Genomic DNA, 11,857 nt, shown 5'->3' with positions numbered 1-11,857 from the left:
TTGCATCAACTCATTACGAACTTTCTCACTAATTGAAAATCAAGTTAAAAGAAGGTCGAAGAAAAGATAGTAATTATCTACCTGAAGGTTTTGTCTCACATTTGCCCAATAGAGTTCATCTTAATCTTTAACAAAATAATTTGGTTGACTTAAACAACATTTGGAAATGCATAAATAGAATGGGACAAGAGGTATTTGAGAATAAATATGGGGACCTAGCCTCACTACTCAAAGTAAATGCGGACTATAATCTAATTAGAGCTATTTTGTTGTTTTGGGATCCCTCTTATAAGTGTTTTATCTTCAATAAAGCAGACATTGTACCAACAACTGAAGAGTACATGGTTTTATTTCACCTTGATTTGCCAAACCCTGACAAAATTTATTGGTTAAACAAGGTGAGTTATCATGAGAAACTTGTGCAAATGCTTGGACTTAGCTTGCCTCAAGTTGATGTATATGTTAAACCAAAAGATGAAAAAACGGGTATTCCATAGAGTTTTCTATGGAACTTCATTCATGTACACTTGGATGATGACCAGGGAATAGCAACAATGGCCATAGTGATATATGTACTAGTGATCTTTTCAAAAGTCCTTGGATATCTTAAAGTCATAATGGTAGATTTTATTGATCAAATAGGACATAAAGTCAATGCAGCACTAATTATTCTGACAGAAACCATTTAATCCTTGAATCATTATCGTATAAATGGCAAAGGTCGATTCAATGGGTGTGTAAAACTACTTTATAGCAAGTTCCACAAACTATACCTTTGTTCTAGCACATGGCCGAAAATGAAATCGAAAGATGAGTTGGTTTTATACTTTCGTAGACTTAATAGCCAAGAGATAGTTTTGAGACCACCTTAGATGCATCATGATTCGGTGTTGTACAATTGTGGGAATCAACCTTGGTTTTATTTTCAGATTTATAAGTGTTGTTACTTATGCCCCAACTATGGTGTGAAGATAGTCTAGATGTGAGCAATTCATGCCAAAAACATGTGGATTCAACTAGTGGAAATTTTTTTTTTACCGAAAAAGAGCATATGGAAAATTGAAGAAATAAAAAAGGCATGGAAATAAACCGTCAGGGTTAACCGAGGGATGCTCACATATGATGTTAGTCTTGAATATTTTGTATGGTATGCAAGGAGTAAAGAAATTGTGCTTCCTCAAGAATGAAAAGTCAACCATTCTCCAAAGCCAACTCCCTAAGATCTTTTGCTGAAGAAAGAAATTGCTAAAAAAAAATTTTAAATTGAGAGAGATGAGCTAGAATAAGAAAATAAGTGATTGAAGAAGGAAATAAGAAAAGGTTTGAAGTTGCATAAAAGGAAAATCTAGAGCCTTAGTGAAAAAATGATCAATAGAAAGCCCTATTCACTAATTTAGACAAGACACATTCATCAGTCATATTTGAGTTTGCCTAACTCTTAAAAAAAATAAGTTATTGCAAGTAAGGGTAGAGGAGGGACACAAAGCCATTATTAGAGTGCAAAGACATAGTCAGATGCTATAAAAGTTAGCTAATCAACGTATAGCACAAGTAGGCATTTTGACTAATGAATGCGAAAAGTAGGTTGACTAAAGTGAGCAATGGAAAAATATGTACTTGGAGAAACATAGACATTTGAGACACCTATTCGATCAAATATGCATGGATATGGACAAAAGCATCGAAAATGGAAGAAAAAGTGGAAAAATTGAAAGCAATGGTGTAACCAGTAGGAGCTCATGGACAACAATTGCTTAATTTCCTAGATAAGGCACATGACCATTACCAATAAACTAGGAAGTTGAAAAGGAAGCATTAAGACTGATGTTTAGGACTTTAGAATATTATTTTAGCTTTGTTAGGATGTAGTTTTGAGACTTTATTTTATAAATTTTCAAATAGAGATTTTTTTATCAATAATAGTTATGTGGCAAATATTATTAGTGCATTTCATTCAATCATAAATAAAAGCACCATACATAAGCATATCATTCTAATTATAAAATTATGGTATTAAAGGTTTTAGGATAGATTCATTTACAAAAAACTCTAGGAAACCTTTGCACTATAGATATAATACTCATACACAAGCAAAGATCATGGAGCAAGAAAATGCTAATAATTTTGAGAAGCTTGAAAAGGCACAAGAAGAGCTGATAGCAGATATAAATAAAATGATGGAAATGTTAGCCAAAATGTCCTGTGTAAGATGTAATTGATCTTTTGTATCCTCTTGGATTCAACCCTTATCAAGGCCATTCTTAAGAGGCACAAGCAAACTTCTTTGGGGCATATCTATACACCCACCCCAAGATACAATCTACTGTCACAAAAAGACATTTCCAAAGTTATGTCAATCCAGTCTTTTATGAGAAGGCATCAAAACCAATCCAGGTTCCTGCTCTAGATGATTCTAAGAAGAAAGAGAAATTGAAACTAAATGTGGTCAAGTTTCTAAAAGACTCAAAAGTTGATTAGAAAATGAACATGCTCGAAGAGAGGTTACAAGCTATAAAGGGAATCAATTTCTATTGTTCTATGGATACTGCTAGGCTTTGCTTAATCCCAAATATTGTTATTCCTCCAAATTCAAAGTTTTGGAGTTTGAAAAATATGATGGTTTAAAGTGTCTTATCACCCATATCACTATGTACTATGAGAATATGATAGCCTACACTAGCAATAAAAGGTTGCTAATCCATTTGTTCCACTTGATTGGTTCTGCTGCAATATGGTATGTTCAGCTTGATAGAATCCTATCCACTATTGGAAAGAGCTAGCTTGTGCTTTCATCAATCAATACTGCCATATCATAGACCTAGCTTTTGATCGCTTTTTCTTGTAGAGTATGAAAAAGAAGTTGACTAAATCATTCAAAAAGTATGACCAAAGGTGAAGGGATGTAATTGTCTAAGTCCATCCATTTTTGACTAAAAGAGAAACTATGGTGTTATTTGTGAGCACTTTGAAATCTCTCTATTATTGAAAGATGATAGGGAATATAACAAAAAATTTTACCGACATGGTAATCTCAGACAAAATCATAAAAAATGCCATAAAAATGGCAAGCTAAAAGGAAGAGAATATTTCACTACTAAAAAGGTGCCCAAGAAGAAGGAGAGTGAAGCTCAAGCTGTAAGCTTCGAAAAGTAATAGTTCAAAAACTATCCTCTTTCTCCATCACTAGTCTATCCCATATATTGCCCCATTGTAAATACCGCATCTTACCTATATCAACTAGTTCCTCAACCATCTTACCCACCTATGTACCAACCAATATATAGATTGCTCACCAACATATGCACCAACCTATTACAAGACCCCTAATCCATCCAATTAACCTAACAAATGGTTCTCAAAAGACACTAAATACTTGAGAAAAGCCTAACTTTGATCCCATCCCTATAACCTATACCGAGTTATTTCAAAAACTTGTTAAGAACCGTTTACTGCCCTTATCCTCTTAGAACCACTCAAATCTCCCTATCCCTAGTGGTATGATCCTATTATTCACTGTGATTACCATTTTCAAAATATTGGCCATTCCACTAAGAATTGCACCACCTTGAAGCATAAAGTGCAAAGACTAATCAAAGATAGGATGGTTAATTTTGATACAAGTGGATTAACAACACCAAATATCAGTGGTAATCCATTGTCTAATCACAATGTCAATGCTCTGAGTGGGAATTGAAAGCACCATGTAAATAAGAGGGTCAAAGAAATCAAGACTCCTTTTAGTCAGTTATTTAATACCTTCTATGGGGCTGATATGATACACCTATTGGACCCATGCACTTATCATAGAGGATATATACCAAACAAAATATACAAATATTATAGTGGGGCAATTGGCCATTCTATTAAATAATTTGAACAGTTTCGTTGGAAGGTATAAAAGCTTATGGATTTGTACCAAATTAAATTTTTTGAAACAATGGAGACTTTAAGAAGTGTCAAAGTGTCCATGATCGATAAGCCATCAAAGTTGGCTCCAAAACCAATAACAATCTATTGTGGGGATAAACCAAAGTCGATCATGGACAAATTCATTCCTAAACCTATAACTTTTAAGGTCTCTAGCCTTTTTCCTTATAAGGATAAGAAGGTTATGCCTTGGAATATGGCTGTGATGTTATAGCCTATGGGTTAAAAAAGACTATGCCCAAGACAAATACCGTTAATATAACTAGAGTTGATAACATAATTTTGAGTAGAATATGTTATACTCAAGAAATGCTGAAGAAAGTGAGAAAGGAGGAAACAAAAGTTATGGAAAACTAAATTGAACTTATAGTGGTTCTTGAGAAAGAATGTCAAAACCAGTGTCCAAGATGGTAGTTTATGAATTTTTTAAGTTGGTAAAACACAGTGAGTACTCTATAGTGGAATAGTTAAATAAGATGCTAGCATAAATCTCATTACTATTGTTATTATTGAATTTTGAACCTCATCATAACAACTTGTTGAAGGTGTTAAACCAAGCGTATATGGCGCACAATGTATTTGTGGGATATGTGAACCATCTAGTTAGGAATTTAATGGTGCCATATTACATAACATTTAACAATGATGAGATTCCTCTAAAAAAAAAGGAAGTGCCAAGGCTTTGCATATCTCCGTCAAGTGCAAAAGCCACATCATAGCCAATGTATTTATCGACAATGGTTCTGCAATTAATGTTATGCCTATGTCAACACTAACAAGGTTACTTATTAATTTATCACATATAAAGAGTAGCCATATAGTTGTATGAGCTTTTGATGGGACCAAGCACCAATTCTTGGGAAAGATTGATATGCTTTTGTAGATTAGGCCATGCACATTTAACATGAAATTTCAAGTGATGGATATCTTCTTATCTTATAGTTGCTTATTAGAAAGGCGATGGATCCATATGACAAGTGTTGTCCCCTCTACCTTGCACCAAAAAGTTAAATTTAATGTGGAAGGCCAACTGATTATTGTATTTGAAAAAGAGGATATGTTAGTGACTTAGCCCATGAATGCCCTATATGCAGAAGCAACTGATGAGGGATTAGAATATTCTTGCCAATCCTTTGAACTTATCAACATTATAGGTGAAGGATCTAAAATAAACCAACTTTGTTTTGCAAAAGTAGTGGTGAATTAGATCATTAACAAGGGTTGGTATCCTAGACCTGGGCTGGGTAAAAATCTACCTAGAGTAAGGGAGCCTCTGATAATAGTTGACAATAGTGAGGCTAGGCTCGAGCTATGAAGTAGAAGGATGGGAAAGGAGAATAATGCAAGCAAATAGAATAGAAAGAAGAATAGCAAGGCTCAGAGGTTATAAACCAAAAGGCATGTCGATGGTCATCCCACACCTCTATGATACCTTTAGACTTGAAGGTATACGTATCTGTGTTTAGATGGAGACTTTGAAGAAAAGCCAAAATTAAGCATGGCAAAAAGAATGAAAGGGGTCAATAGCAAGAAGTGTTTGTTCGCCCATGTCTACTAGACTATGAGTTAAATAATTAGAGTGTCATCAAAATGTTTGCTATTCTTGAAACCAATTCAATGTAATTGTAACTCCCAATTGCATATACCTGAAGGCATTGGGATAGTAGTTTATGCATGGGTCATTTATTTTTTATTATTTAAATAAAATAGTAGGAAGATGCATTTGTATTCATTTCTTCTATTATTCTCATTTTCCATTTTCATCAAGCTAAGACATCTCATCAACACTTTCCATTTCATTTAATTTTAGGTCCTTAAATGAATATAAAGATAATCATGATAACAATCAAGGGTTTTGTTAGCTTTATAGGTTAGATGGTGATCCAAGATGGGGTGAATTGGATTTCTCCAAATTCTTCCCAAACAAATGATTTCAATATAGTTGAATGGAAATTAAAACAATAAGCACTTTTGATGAAAATATAATGCAAACAATAACAATTAATGAATCTAAAATCAAATATAAACAACAATAAATTGTAAGGAGATAAGGATAGAGAAATCAAACATAATGATTTATAAAGGTTCAGTCCTTCTCCACAAGGCACCTACGTCCTCTCTTCTTAGTTATCCACACCAAGACTTCAATCCACTATTCTTGAATTGAAAACACAACCTATCTTTTTCTTTCTAAGGCTTAAGATAGAAACCTCTACCCTTTGTAGTATTTTACCCAATCTCACTACAAAGCTCTCAAGAGGATACCTCACCTCTTGTTCTCTTCCACCCTTGTATATCAAAGATAATTTTGTAAAAAATAGAACAACCTCTCTAAGGCAAAGTGTTTGCTAAGTTTAAGTACAAGAAAATGATGAATGAACAACAAATAAAAATTGGATACAATAAATACAAAGATATGGACTTTGAAGCTCTAAGAACTCTTGATTCTTTGAGAGAATGAAAATGTGGCTTATTGGCTCTTGCTCTTTTGATTCATCAATCTTCTTGGTGTGTTGGAGTGTCCAATTGATAGAGAAATTGAAGAGGTAGCCGTTGGAAGTGTTTGAGAGAAGAAAATAGCCATTGGAAGCACCAAAAGGTAGCCATTGGAGTGTTTTCACCCAGAACTGATCGATCCCTTGCTTGAAGGGATTGATTGGTTCATGTTTTGAATTATTTTTCACTTGAAAATCATGACCCGATCGATCCTTTCCATGAGGGGATCATCCTATTAGTGGCTGGGTGGTAGTTTCGCGTTTTGCACTCTACTTACTAATTTAATCATAACTTGAGTTATACAAATCCAAATCACAAGCCGTTTGAAGATTTAGAAACTAGACTTAAAAGGCTTTCTATCCGTATAGTTCATCACCTAATTCACTATGTACTAGTTATAGTGAATTTTCAAAGTTACACCTTATGCAATTTTTCTGACAACTGCAGAGTGTCTAGTAAAAATTCAAAATCTTTTCTTAAAAAATTTGGATTTTGATTTTGTTTAATCCATTAGAAAGTAGACTCAAAGAGCTTTGCAACCATATAAAATTCAAATATTAAGACTTTATGAATTAATACAAAAAAATAAAACAATTTCGATGTTGGAAAACTTTATTCTTGTAAAACAACTTTTTTAAGTTAATCTATTTCTCAAAACCAATATTATCAAAATTGTATTAAGTCCAAAATGAATAAGTTCACTTTAAAAACAACAATTGGAATTTCATTTAAGCTCAAATAAATAATCTTTAAAGGTAGATTTGGTTTGAGAAATATGAAAACAAAGAAAGGTTTCTTTAAGCTTTGAAAATCATATTATTTATTTAGTACCAAAATATAAAACTTAAGAACATGTACTAAACAAATCTTTTTCAAAATCTTGATCAAGTTTATTTAGCTTTAATGTTTTGTCATTTCAAAATAAGGATCAATTCAAGGCTAACAATATATGTTTTCAGGATCAAGCGCTTACCATTACACCAAAAGTTATAGCTTATAGTGAAGGCGTAACTCTATTTCCTTATTCTCTTTTGGTAGCGCAGAGCCCCGTACTAAGCTACAGGTGGACATAAGGGGCTTCGTAAAGACTTCATGGGATACCTCACCCATTGGGCCTCGACAGGTTGGGTTGCCATACACCAGAATTCGATCCACTATGGGATACCTCACCCAGATGAATCGACATACCGAGTCCCTAAGGGAGACCGCTGGACCCCATAATCCAATAGGTTTAATTTTGAAAATTCAATTAATGCCGATCAAATTGACAATGGAGAATTTTTAGTTAAGATATTTTATATCTAAATCAATTTAAATATATTTAAAATAAGATGAAAATAATGGCAAAAAATTAAAAATGCTTAAATTTTTTTTTAAAAAAAACCAAATCAAACCTAAGTAGTAAAATTCTATTCAAATCAATTCAATTTCTTAAGGAGATCGGTTCAGATTCAGATCAGATTTTGAAAATTCATAATACTATGTGTTAACTAAAAGAACCAAATCAAATCCAATCCAATCTAAACCGTTACCACCTCAAATTTTTGTTAAAAAACAAAAAACTTGGAAGAAAAAAATTTAAGAAAAGAAAGATAAAAAACAAAAGTTATTTTTCTTTCATTATATAGGGTATGAAAAATAAATAGAATAAAGATATTAAAGATAAAATTATAAATAAAATTCTTAATTTAAGTTAAACTAGTTTTAAAACAATGCTATGCATGAATTTACAATTACATATAAATGCTTCAATTATAATATAACTAATAAATTTTATATAAAAATATAAAAAATTTCAATGTAAAATAAGGAGAAAAAGCTATATAATAAAGTTTTTAAAAAAGAATTTGTGTCATATTTCATATAGTGATATTTAAACAAAATGGAATAGTGTTTGATTCCAAACATTTGAAATTTGCTTCAATTAAAATCATTCAACTATGCAAACTTTTTTTTGTACTTTTTTACGGGTAATATTTCAACCTTTTTTATTTTTTGAAGTATATTTTTATCTAAACTTATATGAAAACCCAAAATTATTATTACATGGAAGAATAATTAAAAAGTAATTAAAGATCTCGTGCATACTATATAGTCAATGATCTTTCATGGTTATAATCTTTCTAAATTATTGCTATATTAGGTGGTCAATGAATATCGCAGTTGTCTAAGTCATGCTATTAAGAAAATTTAATGTCTACTTCCAAAAATTATAAATTTAATGCAAGAAAATCAATAGTTAAATAAAAAAAAATCTAATTATATATTCCTTATTCTAAATCATGGAGAACGAATAAATAAATTTTTTGGTTTATATATTTTTAATTTCATATAAGGTGCATATAATTATATTGTTGCATCAATTATTATTTTTTGAAATCAATTTTTATTTGATTTTTTGTATTTGATAATCATTTCAAAAATAATAATCAATAAATAATGGTTATTTTTTGAACAAAAAATATGTCTAAGCATGATTTCACATGTAATAATATCTTATCCGGTATTTAGAACGAGAATATAAAGAAAAAATATAAATTGTCAAATACCATTATCTTTTTCTTTATTAATAATAAAAAAAGTAATCATTTAAATAAAATTTTCATTAGATTTGTGATTTCGTAATTAACCTTTATTATTGTAATCATAACATTTGAGTTTTATCAGAAAATTCAAGGTAAGGTTAGGGTAATTAAGAAAAGAGAAAAAAATGAAATTAGATCAAAGGACCCAAGATAAATTAATAGAATTGTATGTTCAAAAGTTTACTTGATCACAACTAAATTGATGAATTTGGAGGTTTTTGGATAATGATTTCAAACAATCTTAACTTGTCATGGTTCTCAATTTATAATATGAATTAGGGAGACTCAGCTTCTTAAAAGTAATTTATGCAAAATAATTACAATGGGTTATTAATTATTTATATAACATAATTTTGTTGTGAAAACTCTAGGCTTTATCTTTAGTTTCTTGACCTAGTGCCCAAGAAAACTTAAGAAGATATGTAAGATGGGAGTTTGAACCCGATTCTCCCTATCCCCTATCTTGTGGACCAAAAAGAAAAGCTTTAAGCTTTTACATTTTGAAACTTTAAGCAAACATTACCTATAGATTAAAAAATACAGTACAAGAAAAATGTTGAAATTGAAGATTTGCCTTATAAAGTTTGTACGATGATCAAAATATTAACTATATATAATATATTCTCTAAATTTAATTATGGAGAAAAAAAGCAAATGTTTTGGCTTTCGATATTTACTAATTAACTACACCAATTAGTCAATTGAAAAATATATTTATTTTTTTGAATCAAATAAGGCTGTATCTATTAATTAAATAGGAAGTTAATTTTTACATTAAAACATAAAAATGTAGTACTGTCAATTACACTTTGATTATATTTTCTTTTTCTTAATAATTTGATTATATTTTTTAAAAAAATTAAATATGATTAATTTGGTTAGAATCAAATCAATTAAGCATTAAAATTAAATAAGAAAGATATTTAAACTATCTTATATCAATGTAATTAATTTGATCAAAATCAAATCAAATTAAATAAAAAACACTGAATAGTAAATACATGGCATCTATTTAAGATTGTCCACATTTAAAAAAAATTTAGGTTATTCACATGGGACAATTATCACAATTGCCTTTTTGTTAAAGAATTTAGTTTTTATATATTTATTATAAGATTCATCCAATAAACAAATATACTTCTAAAAAATTAATATAAAAGGAAAAGATAGAATTAACTGCTCACTTATTCAACTCATAAACATGTGTCACTTCAATCGTATTAAAATCCATACTATTAATTTTACTCATTTTGACTCACTCTTGATCTTTCTTAAAACAATCCACATGACTTCTTTAAATAGGCTCTTTTTTTTTTCATTGCTTTTTTCTTTCTTTCTCATCCTAGCTTTTCTTTCTCTTTTTTCCCCTAAATGCACCATTTAGGTGTAACCATAAAAACCTTAAATTTTTTTTTTGTTTCATTTTTTCCCTTCTCTCTTTCTCTTTAACTCACATTTTCTCACTTCTCTCTATAAAGGAAACCACTAACTTTTCTCATCCTTTTTTTCTGTCATTAGCCATTGCTTCACTATTGTTGGCTGCCATTTGTCGATGATGAAATTTTATGAAAAATTTCCTACAAACTTTTCTCGAACCCCTGTTCAGATCTATCAAGTTTGATTTTCCAAAATTGAGTCAAAAAAGTCTAGATCAAAATTTTAATCTCATAATTTCAAACCTCAAAAACTTAATCTTTGCTACTTAAAATCGCCTATAATTTGACTATATTACTGTTTTCCCTTTGCTTTTCATTTTCGCTAGTTTAGATTCCAAAAACACTCTACAAGTTTGTATTTTTCAACAACTTCAGCATCTTAAATATTTAGAGAAACATAAGAACTTAGGATTTAAATTTTAAAGCTTTTATGGTCTTTTTTTTTTTTTGCATTATTTTGATGATTTTTTAGGTTTACCATGGCCTTCCATAACAAGAATAACATGAGGCACTTCAAACTTTCATGACCAACTTGAGATTTTACTAAAAAACTAAAAAAAAAAACCATAGTTAAATCAAAGAAGATGATTCAAGATCTTGCTTCTCATTCATGAACTGAGGTATGTGCTACTAAATTTAAAAACTAATTTCCTTTTAAAAGTTGTGCTACATCTAAGGTATTGATATGTAAGTAAACTCGTCCTTTATGTAGTGTTACTGGGTTTTAGTATCTAATTATTGAAAAATTTATTAAAACTATAGCTAAAGAGTTAAGTAAAAGATTTTATATGAAAGCAAATTTATAAAACATGTTGGCTCTCACTTAGCTTTATACTTTGCAATAATGTATATACCTGCAGTTTGGTTCAACTCATATATATATATATATATGTCTTGAATTATAAAGTTGGGACGAGATGAAAATAAGAAACATATAAATGGTATCTAGCATAGCAGTACCCTCTATCCTTTTAGTTGGATTGGCATACCTTATAAAAGGATTCATATAGAGTTGGGATAATATCTTATTGCTTACTTAATCCTATTATTATAGATAAATGAGTATTTTTAATAACTTTTATTTTTTTATACAATATGTATATATATAAGTGTACGTCTTACTTATAATTGATTGACTAAATAGACATATATATTTAGTGTAAAGGTGGAAATTTCCATAGCCATGTATAGAAAAGGATGGTAACACACAAATATAAAATAGTATCTAGCACTACAAGGCTTAAATATAGGCTCATTATTACAATTAAAAATGAGGTTTGTCATTACATAAGTTGGTAATATGGTCAATCATAAGTTAATGGTTGTTGAAAAGTTTTTTTTTTTGCCTATTATGAATGGATTGTTTAGCACTTCTATACTAGGATTGTTTAATTCCATATAAAATGGAGATTT

This window comes from Durio zibethinus, chromosome 17, assembly GCF_047325235.1.
Source record: "Durio zibethinus cultivar Kanyao isolate XHJ-2024 chromosome 17, ASM4732523v1, whole genome shotgun sequence".
NCBI classification, from domain to species: domain Eukaryota; kingdom Viridiplantae; phylum Streptophyta; class Magnoliopsida; order Malvales; family Malvaceae; genus Durio; species Durio zibethinus.
The sequence above is the reverse complement of the archived record's forward strand: the minus strand, read 5'-3'. Positions refer to the sequence as shown.